The sequence below is a fragment of the Coffea arabica genome, chromosome 10e (assembly GCF_036785885.1).
Source record: "Coffea arabica cultivar ET-39 chromosome 10e, Coffea Arabica ET-39 HiFi, whole genome shotgun sequence".
In the NCBI taxonomy this organism is placed as follows: Eukaryota; Viridiplantae; Streptophyta; class Magnoliopsida; order Gentianales; family Rubiaceae; genus Coffea; species Coffea arabica.
Genome location: NC_092328.1, coordinates 15,481,054 through 15,495,830, shown reverse-complemented (window position 1 = coordinate 15,495,830; position 14,777 = coordinate 15,481,054).

Here is a 14,777-nt window from a genome sequence, read left to right as displayed (position 1 = left end):
CAAGAATTGGCCGGATATCTAGCCGGATTCAAGACAGAGAGGGATCCAAAAAAAATTTCAACTTTCACTACCAATCCGGCCAAGAACTAGCCGGATATAAGGCTGGATTTTTTGAAAACTTTCCCGCACAAAAATTTTCTAAATTGGTCAAGAAATATCGAATTTGAGGGCATTCTTTGAAAAATCATAACTCACTATCTGAAAGTCCAAAATTGAAAAACTTGGTACCGTTGGAAACTATTTCTAGAGTACTAAAAGTTCTTAAAAGGTACTTTTCCATGATTCCAAATGGAATACATTAAAATTTCGGCTTCAAGTTGCCGTTTTGGAATACCAAGACAGTTTCGAGGTTGGTTTTTGGCCAACTTTGGAAATTCGGCAAATTCACAGAATGTGAACTAGTCTTTGAAATTTGAAACTCAATTAGAGTTGCAATCAAAGTTTAAAACACAACAAGTGGAACAAGAATCAAAGTTTTGAGTACCAAGATATAGCAGCTCAAAGTTGCTGAAATTTTCTCACTGAACAAGGGTTTTCCAAATTTAAAACATGAACTTTAAGACTTTGGTTGAGCATCGAAATGGACTTGGAATGGCACCAAATTTGATAGTATTACCCTACCATATAAGGGCTATTCTTCTGTCAAATTTCATGCAAAAAAATTCGTACGAAAGGTCAGTTAACAAAGCCACTAAAGTTCCAAGAATTTCCAAGGCAAATCTGCCTTGTACTTCCGTTTTTTCCTTTTTCTAACTTTTTGCCAATGAAATCGACTCAAATCCGGTTCATTTATGAAGACAAGGTCTAAGAACATCCAAAATACATTTGGTAGATGGTTAACACCAAGAATTTCAAAATAACAAGTCCCAATTCAAATTAAGGCATTCAACTAGCCAAAAAGAGGGTTTTCTATCACTGAGATAGTTTTGCAATTCGGCCACAACTCACTCAATTCAACTTAGAATTGAGCATGGTTGATGGCGTTCAAAAATATACTCATACGGATACAATTTCACAGAAGGAATTGTTTTAAAATTCTGTCCATAACTAGCTCATATTCAAGCAACAAATCGCAGTACTTAACAGGCTCTCTAACACAGCCGAGAAACAGGACAGGTGATTTTGAAAGGCTAGTACGGTTCACTCAAGTGGAATCAGGGGATGCATTTTATACTATTAGAAAACTGGAAGTGTCTAGTTTCTAATGCCATAAATGGCACTCAATTTTGAGTCGGAGCAAAGAGTTATAGTCATTTGAAATTCGCTGCCAGAGCAACTCTAGACACGTTTTCCAGCCATGAAACCATTTCGAAAATTCAACTTTTGGCCAACCAAATCAAGTGATTTTTGGTGGAAACTTTCCACACAACCTATACAACATATCTACATCAAAACCAAGTCAATTTAACCACAAAAAATCACACCAAGAGGCACGACAAGGACAGGGCAGATTCGGCCCTTCAACATGCATCACTTCCTTTGATTTTCTTTTCACTCTTTCAACTTAAATCCACTAGACTAACACTTAATCAACACAAATAACATCCAAATTCATCAAGTCAGATCGTCAAGTCCATTGTGGGATTTCATAGAGCCCACTCACATGATTTTCAATAATCCAAAGCTACCCACATGAAATTACAAACTTCTAAGTGCAATCTAACTTACAAAAGCTAAGATTCAAGGGTTGGATGATTAGCTACCTTCTTAGATGATGAAGACCAGAATTTTCGGCCACAAGAAGCTCAAGAAAACCGTGAGAATGAAGCTCCTTTCCTAGCCCAAGATGATCTCCAAGTTATTTGCAAGGTGTGATAGGAATTTGAAGTGAAATGAGCAAGAGATGAAGTAAGATGATGAAGAGCTTTGGTCTTCTTCCTCCTTGGTGTTTCGGCTGCTATGAGAGAGAAAGGAGAGAGTGTTTTACTGATGGTGAAGCTTCCTTGAGAAGCTTTAAGAGTTTGTGGCCAAAATTACTCCAAAAGTCGACTAAAAATAGTGCGTGTACGCGCGCGTTTCCTCTCGGGTTTGTTTCACTTATGCACTAAACCTCTAATGCACTTCCATCCATACTATTATTATTCACTCTTAATAGTCTAAAAATAAAGGTCTCAAGTCCCTCAATTAATCGCGAGCGCGAAAATGTGAACTTCATATTTGTGTGCGATAAAGTGAAATTTCTAAGAAATTCTATTCTCACAACGATAGTATTACTAACTAATACTTGAGTACTTAAACATAAAAATAACTATTTTAAGACTAATGTGTGAGTCTTCAATCTCCAAGCTCACTGTACTCTCAAATCGATTATTAACTCCACACGCGCATTCACTATTTTCACTAACGAGCTTCCCCAAAATTAAATTTTGTAACAAGTCATTTTAAAAATACATGTAAGCCATAGATCCATGTAATTGGGTCTAAGAAGGTTGGAATAAAATATTCGGAGCGAACGACCAATTAAATATTTAAATAAACTAGTAATAGGAGTTTAAAATAGGTAAATTTGCGAGTTCTCACAAATTGAGGACAATTGAATACTTGCTAATCAATTTGGACAAAATATCATGATATGATCTGCATGTATTGTTATTAATAATGATTATTAATTCAATTATTGATTAAATTACACAAACGTGTATATGATGTAACAAAACAAAATTTTGCAAATAAATAACAATCAAAATAATCATATTTCACATTAATATTTTTTTCCAATTGGTTGTAATGGGATTGTTTGAAATATTTCTCCAATTGGCTATCTTGGGATTTCTTTTCCACGACTTTGTGTTTCTTTTCGATCTTCTTGTTTGATGTGTAATTAAGAAGAGAGTAATGGTAGCTAAAATTTTCTTAGTTTTCCTTTTTGTTGGTTCTAAAAGGAGAAAGTGAATTTAAAAAAAGATTTTAAGGTTTTTGTTGATTCAGTGTTTTTTTACAAATGGACATGGTCAAGTGATGATATTCTATTCAAATTACTTGACAATTCATCAATTGTTCTCAATTAATCAAATTTATGAAACTATGAGGATGAAATATGTTTGCATGAAACTTTAGGAATGAAATTAATCAAAATTATAAAACTATGAGGATGAAATGTATTTTAAGTGAAACTTTAGGGATAAAATTATCTAACATCCCAAACATTAGGGTTAAAAGTGCATTTTTTCCTTTTAATTTGCTGTGTTTCTCGAGAACATTCCACTATGCATGTTGGGATTAATTACATTTACCTCCCTTGAGTTGTGACTAAATTACAGATCTAACTCTAAAATTTGACCAAATTACAATCACACTTAACCAATGCCCCATCACAGTTAAGGGACATTCAAAAACAAACCTAATCAAATTAAACACCCAAATGTTCAATGTGACGTGTCATACATAGCCCTAGTAGAAGCTTGAGGGTCAAAAAAATATTAATAGGCAATGGTGGATATGGACAGGTAAATCAATAAGATTAGGATTCTACTCGCAATTAAAGATATAAGGTTAGGATTATGTTCAGTTCTTATTATTGTCTAATTCAAATAAAGTCTAAGGGTATTTAAATCCTTTTAGCACTCCGATAGACTCTATCCATGAGCCGTCCATGAATAGGGGCTCTTTGTAATTTGACTAATTTCAAGATTTGATCTATAATTTGGTCAAACCTGAGGCGATGTAGATGTAATTAACCCGTGCAAAAGCTGATGGTAAAATCTTAAATTTTGTAGTTTGAATCTTTGGGTACTCTCAAATATTTAGGGCTAGTTTTCTTTCAAGGAAATTATTTGTGCTAATTCAAAATTTGTATAAGGTATGATTACAAAAATGTTAGATTTATGTATAGGCATGAATTTGGGCTGAATCCAGTAAATTTAAACAAGATTCCATATATTTATTGAGACCCAAATTCAAATTTCTCCAAGAAAAAAGAAAAAAGAAAGAAAGAATATTACCGATTTCCGAATCCATATAGCTATGAATACTCAGTTTATGGATATCTTTATAATTTGCAATTAATTATATGTGCTTGAACATTAGCACACAAATATACCATAGATGTGTACACGTACGTAGGGCTTGTAATAGTGGAGTTTATTGCCAAAATAACTCTTCTTTTGAAACATATATCCAAAGTAATCTAATTTTAAAATTTATTACCTTTATAATTCTTTTTTTGCTACATAGGTTGCATATGTAGAAAATAGAGATAGAGGCACATTCTGTCTGTCTTTCCCAACTAATATCTTCCCCAATTCTCTCTCCAAACCTTCCCACTTTTTTTTTCCTTTCATTTTTTTGTCCTTTCGTTATTTTCCTTGTCAAATGTAATTGTGAGAAGCCAATATTTATATTAACAACATCTAAAACTTCATTATCATTCCTGATATTGTATTTGTGGATGAAAATATTCTCCTCGAATTGATAATCTCAAGGTAAACGAAAATTATTCTCTTGTTTTTTCTTTTGTGCAGTTTTTGGAATATTTCTATGGCCTTCAAAAAATTTTGAATACTAATTGTTTTAACAAATGATTTCTCACACTGTGTGTTTGATAAAATGTCTAAGAAGAAAACTACGTAACAACATAGATTCATGCTCAATATATTTGATTTCCGCCACATATATAAGCACGTTCATTTGTAGTGCCTCTCTATCACATGATCAAATAATCTCTTATACTTGAAGTATTTTGCACATTTATTCAACATCAATTAATGGCTTGTGTTACTTTTGAGAAACTTTAGCATTATCTTAATTGCAATAGTTTGATTACTTTTTGTAAAAGTTCTTTTCAAGGAGTAGGAAGCATAACATAAACAAATATGATAGGCTTGAAGTTTTTGTAACTTTTTCTTGTTATTGTTTACAATTTTCATTGCAATTTTTGCATTTTACAAGCTTATTTTTGAAAAAATATATGCAATAAGTTTGATACATTTTAAAAATTTGCAGAGAGCAATAATAGCAAGGTCAATAATTGTAGAATTTATTTTAAATAATTATAAGGAAATTATCAAAGTTATGCAACTTTTTTGTGCCTCTATAATAAAAAAGTTTAAATTTTTAGTTTTTGTTGGAAACTATAGACTAGATTAAATCTTTCTTTTTTGTTATCTTACATGACAATCAATGTAACTAGGTGGCAACAATAACATCGATTTGAGAATAAAATTTGAAAGTAAATCACATTGGGAATATTTTTTAGAAAGAGTGTTATTTTGGCAAAAAACTCGTAATAGTGTCCCTTTTTGTTGTCTTTTCACTACATTAAGTCAAGTGCTCATAATTCTTAACTAATTTAAGTTAATATGTGGTTTATGAAATATATGATTTATTAGATTTATGACCATGCATTAATGCACGAAGAGTTTGTTTAGCCAATAGTGTAATTGCATTAATTTTTTCATATTTTGTTCACATCATCAAACAAAATTCTTTAAGGTCCGTTTGGATTGATGAATTTGAAATCTAGAAGGATTTAAAATAGATGAATTTGAAATCTAGAAGGATTTAAAATAGATGAATTTGAAATGATTAGCTTTTACCATTCAGTAGAATGATTTTCAAATTCTTAAATTGGCAATCAATTCAACATGATACTTCCACTATGTAGTTTGAAAGTTTATCTGAATGGACTTGTTAAAGAAAGCTAGGAGAAGTAGAAACCTTTTTTGCCCCTTTAAAGTATTGGAATGCCTTGTTAAATGCATTCGCTCGATTCATGAAAGCTGAGTTTATCATTTATTGCACATATGTTCTATCATAAAATGCCTTGTTCATGATTCATGAATTCTTGGAATCAAAGGATCATTTGAATTTTGTTATTTTGGTGCATAACTTGCCTCTCATTGACTCCAACATACTCTATTTTCTTTAACCTGCAACTTGCAACCGAAAATTGCAGTTATTCTTTGTAAATGGTCTATGTTTGTTGCTAAACTCTTATTTAACTAGCATTTATCTGTATCAGCATGTCATTTTATGATCAATTTTGGCCAAAAGTAGTAAATAAATTACAAGTTCAGGAAACTTAATTGCTGGAGCCTTCTTGACTTTGGTCCTTTTTAATCTCTAAGTAGACATTTAATTGATTTCCATTTTTCCCAACAAATCATGTTAGCATTTTTCATTTTTCTGACAAATCATGTTAGCATTGTTTACTTTTCTGATTGATTTGAGAGTGCATGACGTGAGTCCTTGGAACATCCCTGGGGCTGGGGATGAACAAGCGGTGGGAGATGAAGTAGACACTAGATGCAATAAGATATATAGATAGAAGCTTGTTTCAAAGAGCATTTCTCAGTTTCACTAAAATTATACCAACCTCAAAAAACTTCTCAAAATTTTTAAAATACACACCTTAAAATACTGAAAAATTTTTTCCTTCTTTTCTTTCTTCTTGTTCCTTTCCCTACTTCAACCCACCACCAGCATTGCGGGCGTCGATACCAACACCACCATCACTGCAAGCACTGACGGCGGCCTCTTTTTTTTTTTCCTTCTTTCTCCCTCTCCCTGTCTCTCTCCCCCTCCTCCCTCTCTCTTCTCTCTCCCCCCCTTCTCCTCCTCCTCAATCTTTCCTATTCCTCGTCCTTCCTTCTCTTCCTTCCCTATCACCCTTTCTCCTCTCCTTTCCCTCACCGTAGCACCCTTCTCCTCCCCTTCCCCCTCCCCCTTGGTAGCTTGATCAAAGAGGCTACGTGAGTAGACCTGTACCATAGGGAAGAGAGAAGGGGAAGGGATAGGAGGCGGAGTGAGGGAGAGGAGAGAAGGAGAGGGGAAGAGAGGAGGAAGAGAGGGAGGGAGGGAGGGAAGGAGAGAGAGAGGGAGAGAGAAAAGGAATTGAATAGAGAGGCTGACCGGCCACGGCCGGCAATGGGGAGGGAGGGAGGAGGAAGAGCAATGGTGGGGAGGGGGAGAACAAGAGGAGAGGAAAAAGAAAAAGAAAGCAAAAAAAAAAAGGAAAGTTTTTACACACTTTAAAATTTTTTTTTATAAATTCTACGACAAGTTACAGTAAAATTTTACATAAACATCCAAAAAACTTATTTGCCAAATAGGATAATATGTTACTTTGTCAAATTAAACTTGTAAAAATATATGATACTTAAAGCCATGTGCAACCATGGTCAGAATGTTAGTAGTAAACACATCCCCTATCAATTTGTATTCATCCGTAAAGGCAATGGACTTTTGTTCTTTTATCTTTTAACATGTGGGGGTTGTGTTTTGTGACGGCCCCACCTCCCCCTAAGGCGAACCAGAGGGTTCGGCGGGCCGCCTGCCCAGCTCTCGCCGGGACTCAAAATTTCAAAACAATAAAATTAGATAAACCCACAAGCATACTATTCACAATATATCTAACGCCAAAAGAGTTTTATTTACATCTTCAAAAGTATCGAGTCAAACCACTCTAATATATTAAAATAACAACCAGCAGAAGGTAGACCCTATGGAGGGTCCTTATACAAACCACCAAAACTAAAACAAACATCCTACTTGTCCAACTATTACATGCACATCTAACTATACTAGTGTGTGTGACAAAAGTCCCCACGTCGGCCCCTGCTAAGGAAAACAAAAGGAATGGGGTAAGCTATATGCTTAGTAAGTAAACAGGGGCAAAAGCGTAAATTTCACGTAACAACAGTTACATAGTAAGAGTAAAGCAAATGCAGAAAAGTAACATCACATAATAAGGATACAGGTGGCTCCAAAGCCAGATCGTTTGCCATGTGTGACCTCCTGCCGACACTCTGTCGACCTCAAATAATGGTCCGTAGAACTTCATTTGTACCCCCACCGTACACCTTATCACCCTCTCTGGCCAGGCACCTCACAAACTTGCTCGAGCGAACGAAATTGAGCTTGGTTCACAAGCTCGGGTCACAAACTTGGTCCACATAATCGGTGAACCGGATTCACAAACTTGGTGACCTCAAACCAGGTTGGACTAACTTCAACCAAGCCTTAACCAGCTCGAATAGTCCATCTAGGTCATGAGATCAGGCCCCAAACTCACAAACTTCACAAAATTTATGCAAAAGTCACCCCGAGCCACAAGCTCAAGGGTTTTAGTTCCAAAATGATTCATATACATATGTCATGTACAAATATATACGCAAATTAGGGTTTAGGTCGAGTGCGATAAAGTACACCCTCGCCTAGGTACCCTTTTCATACATATTGAAACACATAAGCAACTAACACGTAAGATCGGCCTGAATACTTACACAACGAACAAAAGAGCAAAAGTACGAAATTCGTGCCGCGAGGAGTAGCTAGTAGGCCCCACCGGCTACACCTAGCTCACCAACGTCTGAAATTGAAGATTGTATCACAATATATCACAAACGGCTACTAACATACTTAAAACAAGCAAAATGGCAAAATTGGCACATGCAAGTGCGGAAACGGCACACGGAAACGGGAATGGCGGCCTAGCCATTTTGCCGTCAAAACTGTTTTGAGTCTAATCGAAGCTATGAGTGTCAGATCAAGGTACATGAGGTACCGTTGCGAAGCTAAGAGAAAAGTCTATACCTTTCATGAAGACCCCTAACTCCGGATCTGAACAGAGATGGGTCAAAAGTGCAGAAAACTGTTCCAGGAATTCGCACTCCAAAGTAACGGACAGGGTATGTTTGCTGGACTATAACTCCCAGCTCACAAATCCAAATCAGGAAATTCCAAAGGCATTAGAAAGCTGAGACATAAGGCTAAAACTTTGATGTTTCGGCCAAGACCTGAATCCACTCAGAACAGAACGAAATTTGAGTGTCAAATTACCCGTCAGAACTGTCCAGATTCAAAGGCAGTTCTGACGATTGATCTTGTTTGGGTCATAATGGAAGCTACGGAACTCGGATTTCGACGCACTTTATACCGTTTCAAAGCCAAAACCAAGATATACATTTCTTATGAAGGAGTCACCACCCAGATCGTACAGTATCAAAACTGAAAAAGTCACGGGCAGAAGCTAAACTAAAAACGCACAGAACCTGATGTTCAAAACAGGCTTGAGTATTTCATCTATAACTCATGATACACTAATCCGTTTGACCTAAAATTTTACAGGAATATTCAGGACTTAAGAGGCTACAATGTTGAAGAAGGCCACTCAGTCCAATTTCGAGTGTAACTACGTCAAAAATGTAACATACTACACCAGAATCGCAAAACAGGTTCACAAACCGTAGTCTAGTACAAACATCATAAAACAGCCTACATAAGTCCAAATCCAGAAATTCCAAAGCCATACGAAAGCTTAGAAACAGGGATACATTTAATTAGAAGACCAGAACAACCAATTCTGAAGCAATTCTAGCCAAAACAACCAATTACAGGCGCAATTCTTACATTCGGGTAAAACCAGAACAGCAATAGTAATTTCGACTTTTCTCACTCTACACTACTCCGATTGACCTGAAATTTTGCAGGCACCTCTAAAATATCATTCCCTACAACTTTAATGTTTTAAGCCAAGACCAATTAGGCCTCTATCTAGGACCTAAAAATTCGGACAGAATGCTCCCATAAGAACCCTAGGTTTTTCAATTTTCTTCCAAAACAGAAATTGGTTGCAATCTTCCACTTTTTCCACCTTCTACAATCATTATATACCATTTCCAATCATCATACAAGGCCACACCCTCAAATTCATATATAAACAGAAAAATCACCAATAAATGGAAAACTTCACCACTTCATCCAAAATCAAGAAATAAACCACAAAATTCAACATTTTAACTACCACTAAGCACAAATTAAGCTTCATTAGGTGAAGGAGAAGGTTCATTCACTACTCACCTAGTAAAACAAGAGAGGGAGAGTTGCTTGACACCTTAGCTTCCCAAAACACTTCACCAAACAACTCACTAACACCTAATGAAGAGGTTTTACGGAGTAGAAACAAGTTTAAGTGATTGTTTTGGAGGATTTGAGCTAGATGGAAGCCAAAACTTTGAAGAGTTTTCTTTCTTCCTTTGCTAGAGAAGGCCGGCCAAGATGGAGAAGAAAAGAGTGAATTTTTGGTAATTTTTGAGATATTTTAACCAAATGGTAAGACAAGGAATAGTAGTCTTACTTAAGGACTAATCCAAGGGTGACACTTGTCACCTTCATTAATGCAAGTCATCACTTTGTTCCCTCTCACTCTAATCCATAAAGTATCCTCTAATTATCTCTTAACACCCGGTAAATTAAATCCAGTATCCAAAACTTAACCTAGTTGGCCGAATTTTTCCGAACTTTTCGCACTAGTGGGTCCCACGTCCGATATACGCTCTTAATTTCTCAAAACCTATTCGATACTAGAAAAATCATCTAAAAACTATATCTGCTCCTTAAAAATATCAAGAAATTTTCCTACTCACGAAAATGCAGAAAACAAGCCATGAAAAATGCGAAAACCTAGAAAATGCAAATTACGGGTTCTCACATGTTTTGGATTGAATGTTTTTGAGAAATATTAATCGCATATCACTCCTTGTTAATTGCAATTTTACTATCAATTTTTATCATGTAGTTTTCATTTATTAAATTATATGATAAACTAATGGAGGTTACATTAGAACCAAAGCCAAGCTTCACCAGAGGCCACATTGTAGCTTACTTAACTTTAAGGCAAATAAGCTTCGAGAATTGCAAACTTGCGCTTAGAAATAAGCAACATACAATCAAGGTCAGAACTTGTAAATTCTTAAATCAAATCTGGAATTCTAAAACTCATCATTTAAAACTACGCGTACTACACTATTCATTATGCAAGTCAGAATACTACACCAATTATGTTAGCAATCAATCTTCCATCATTAATGCTCTTATTTAAATCATGGGTAACCTCGTGCTAAGCGTGACACGCTCATTCAACCCATGTTTTTAAACTTAGATCGGACTAGTCGGTCCGACCGATCGAACAGGGAACCGGCCAATCATCCGGTCCGAGTCTCTTCAATAAACCAGTAATCAAACACTCGGTCAAAGACTGGGTTTGACCGGGAACCGATAAAACTATTAAAATCGGGTTTTTTTTTCCAAAATTTCCATTCTAATGGTTTTTTTAAATAACAACCGCCACCAAATAGCAAAGTAGAATCAAGTCAATAGAAAGCATTGTGTTTTTGTCAGAATCTCATGTGACATCCTTTATACTAAATTGAGGGAATTTTTCTTAAAAAAGGTCGCATAACTTCAAAATATCCAAACTTAAAAAAAAAGAAAAGAAAAAAAGAAACCGGACTCACTGCCATCCTAATGGCTTCTTCTTCTTCTTCCCTTTTTTCCAACTCCTTTGATCTTTGAATAACGCTAACAATTAGTGTCGAACGAAGTTAGAAATCCAAATTAGGAGAAAATTTCCATTCTCTAAATTCAGTAAACCCCATTTCATGCAACTAAGTTTCAAAGATTTGAAATCAAATTAAATGAAAAAAAAGGAAAAGAGGAAAGAAGGGAAGAGACCAGATAAGAGAGAAAAGGAAAATAATGAAGAAAAAGAGAGTTTTCATGTGTGTTTGATATGTTTGGTTTGTGTGGGATAAAAGAAAATGAGAGATTTACTAACCTTATGGTGGAGAGAGAAGAAAGAACAAAGAAGAAGAAACAAAGACAAGATGAAAAGCAAAGGAAAAAGGAAGAGGCGGTTGTTGACAAAAAGGAAGCATTAGGTTTAGCATTTATTAACTTTAGATGCCCTCCATATTGTTTTAGTTAAGTATAAAATTAACCTATTACATTTTTAAAATTACACTTTTAAATTGCATTTTTTTTACCTATAACTTTTAAATTTTTTAAGTGGAATCCTTTTGGATTAAATCTAAACTCATCAAATATGTATGCAAAGTTATAAACCACCAATTTCAGGGGAATTTTTATATATTATATTGATTATATATTATTTATATATATTTATGACGTATTTATGACATCATCCGATTTGATCCCCGGGCTAACCAGTCGAACCTATCGACCCCTGACTCTTAAGTTCTACCAAGTCACTATCCGATCCGAGCTTTGAAACATAGCGTTCAACTAGTATAAAGATTATGTATATGATTGACTAATAAACTATTCAGTAGAGATGCTTGAAGCATGCGTGCCATCAACTTTCATCGAACATTGCCAGAAGGAGAAACCAGGAATTCATGATTACTACTGAAATGGCTGAGAGTCCCTTTCATTTTGTTATAAGGACTGAAATTTGTGTATGAATCTTTGGGAGAGGAGTCCTGTTGGCCACTATTAGTAATTTGCCACGCAGCAGCAATGTTTAGCATTGCAGCGATTAGTGGTATAAATTAGTTTAATCAAACTGAATACTCTAGTATTTAAATTTATTTAATTATTTTAAAAAGTTTAAACTTTTTGCTCAAATTTCATTTGTTTATTTGTCGAACCGATCTTGAACTAGCTTTTTATCGAGTTTGAAAGTTATCGAACATAAAATACTGTTCAAACTAGATTTTAACAAGTTAGCAAACCAAGTTTGAATGAACTCTTACCAAGCCGAGTTTGATTCGAGCATTGAATAGTTTAGTTCATCTTTTAACCCTAATAATGATTGCCATGGCTTCAACCGTGAAAGCTTTGCCTCTCTTTTATTATTTTTAGGAAAAAAAGTATTTGAGAAGAAGTGAAGAAAGAAAAATTAATTAATGGCATAGGAAAAGATCAAAAGGCCACCACTGCTATCGCTCCCATTGCATGGCTACTATGTGTTTCCGGACTCTAGATTCAAACGCTTGAAGAAGAAAGAAAAATGAAAATTTTTATTTTAATCTCAGAACATTTTAACTTTTTATTTTCCTCCCCAACTATTGGGGATGAGAATTGGAATCAAATTCGGTAATTCGGTAGTACGAATTTGGGTTTTTCGGATTTTTTGTTCTAACACATTTTGACCCATTTCGATTTCGAAATCCCCAGATTCTGACTTGAATTCATATCGAAAAATTTAAATATAACTCAAAATTCTGAAATCAAATAGTATCAATTTCCAAATTCAAATTTCACCTAAGAACATTAAACACATGGCAAATTTTGCACAAACAATTATACAAATACATACCATTATACCAAATTGCCAACACTAATAGGTCCAACATAATTTAGTCTCAACGTCATAACAAGTAACTAAATCAACAACAATTAGTGAATTTAAACTATAAAACCAAATTGTCCAAATTGTAAATTATATTCAATAAAATTGTCTTAATTATAGAAGAAATATAAGCTTAAATTGCGTATCAATTGTCAAACACTCAAACTCCTAAGCAAAGTAAGCAAACAGTACCTCCATAAGCCAGCATCAAGTGAAGTCAACTTATCAAAAATAAATGATGGTAGGTTTAGCTCCATTCTTCACCAAACATGTAAAAAGACCAAAGCAACAAACAAATGAATAGGTAGTAGATGTAAAAGGAGTTAAATGATACAATACAAATGAAAAATGACAACAATATACTGGATTCAAATGCTTCAAACTCCATTAAAGTGTCCTCCATATTTATTTCAGAAGTGAACGATCTCAACCAATCTTGAGTGCATATAAGACCCTGAACAATCCTTGGAGATAAAGAACTTCTAAAAGTGTCAAAAACATGGCCTTCAGTACTAAATGCATATTCAGAAGCAACAGTCGGGATAGGAATAGCCAACATGTCGCAAACCATTTTTGAAAGGATTGAGAATCTGATACAATTAGTCTTCCACCATTTCAAAATATCAAATTTAGCATCATCATCTTCATAATTCTCATTAAGGTACTTATCCAACTCAGATTTATTGTCCCTATGTCCAAGTTCCATTTTTCTTTTCTTAAACTACTTTTTGTACCTGTCATTGATTTTTTTGTTGCAGCATCTAAAGAAATTGAATACTACTACTATGTTCAGATTCGCTAAAAAGTGAAGCAGATGAGGAATAAGAGGTATTATTTGGCAAAGGGGAGTTCATCCTCTTACATTCATTGAACAATTCAAACACAGCATCTTTTGCCAACCCAGCCATAGCCCTACCATCACTATCCCTATATATTTTCATAAGAAGAAATTCAAGATACTCATGTTTATTCCTAGGATCAAGCATAATAGCAATAAAAATTAACATGTTCATCTTTTCAATTCTTTGCCAATATTTGTCAGACTTATCCTTCGCAGATCTTGCCATTGCACTCAATTTAGCACTTTCACTTTTCATCATCTCTTTTAAGATCACATTTGTGTGACTAATATCATTAAAAAAGCCACTAGAAGTCACATATTTGGTTCTAGAAACTTTTACAATTAGATCATAAAATTTTTTCAGAAACAACACCATGAATCTAGCTTTTTTCTAGTCTAACTTTGTTGCAATGACTGTAGTTCCTAAAGCATATAAGGATCCTACTCTTCAAATCTTTCAAAAGCTCTCTCAAATCTTTGGGCAATGTCTAATATAATGTATGTTGAGTTTCACCTAGTAACATCTAGGCTCAATAGTTTCTTACAATTAAAATTTTCAATTTGCAGCACATTCTTTGAACTTTTTTAGCCTAGAAGGTGATTGCTTAACATATCTCACTACTGGCTGAGTGCATTCAATTGATTTTCCAATTCTTTTCAAACCATCATTTTCAATTAGATTTACAATATTAGCAATACATCGAATTCTTTTCAAACCATCATTTACAATTAGATTTACAATATGAGCAACACATCTCACATGCATCCACAGTTAGAGGTCCTAAGTCTTACCCCAATTGTAAATTTTTCCTCTCATGTAACTAACAACAAGATCATTAGAGGTAG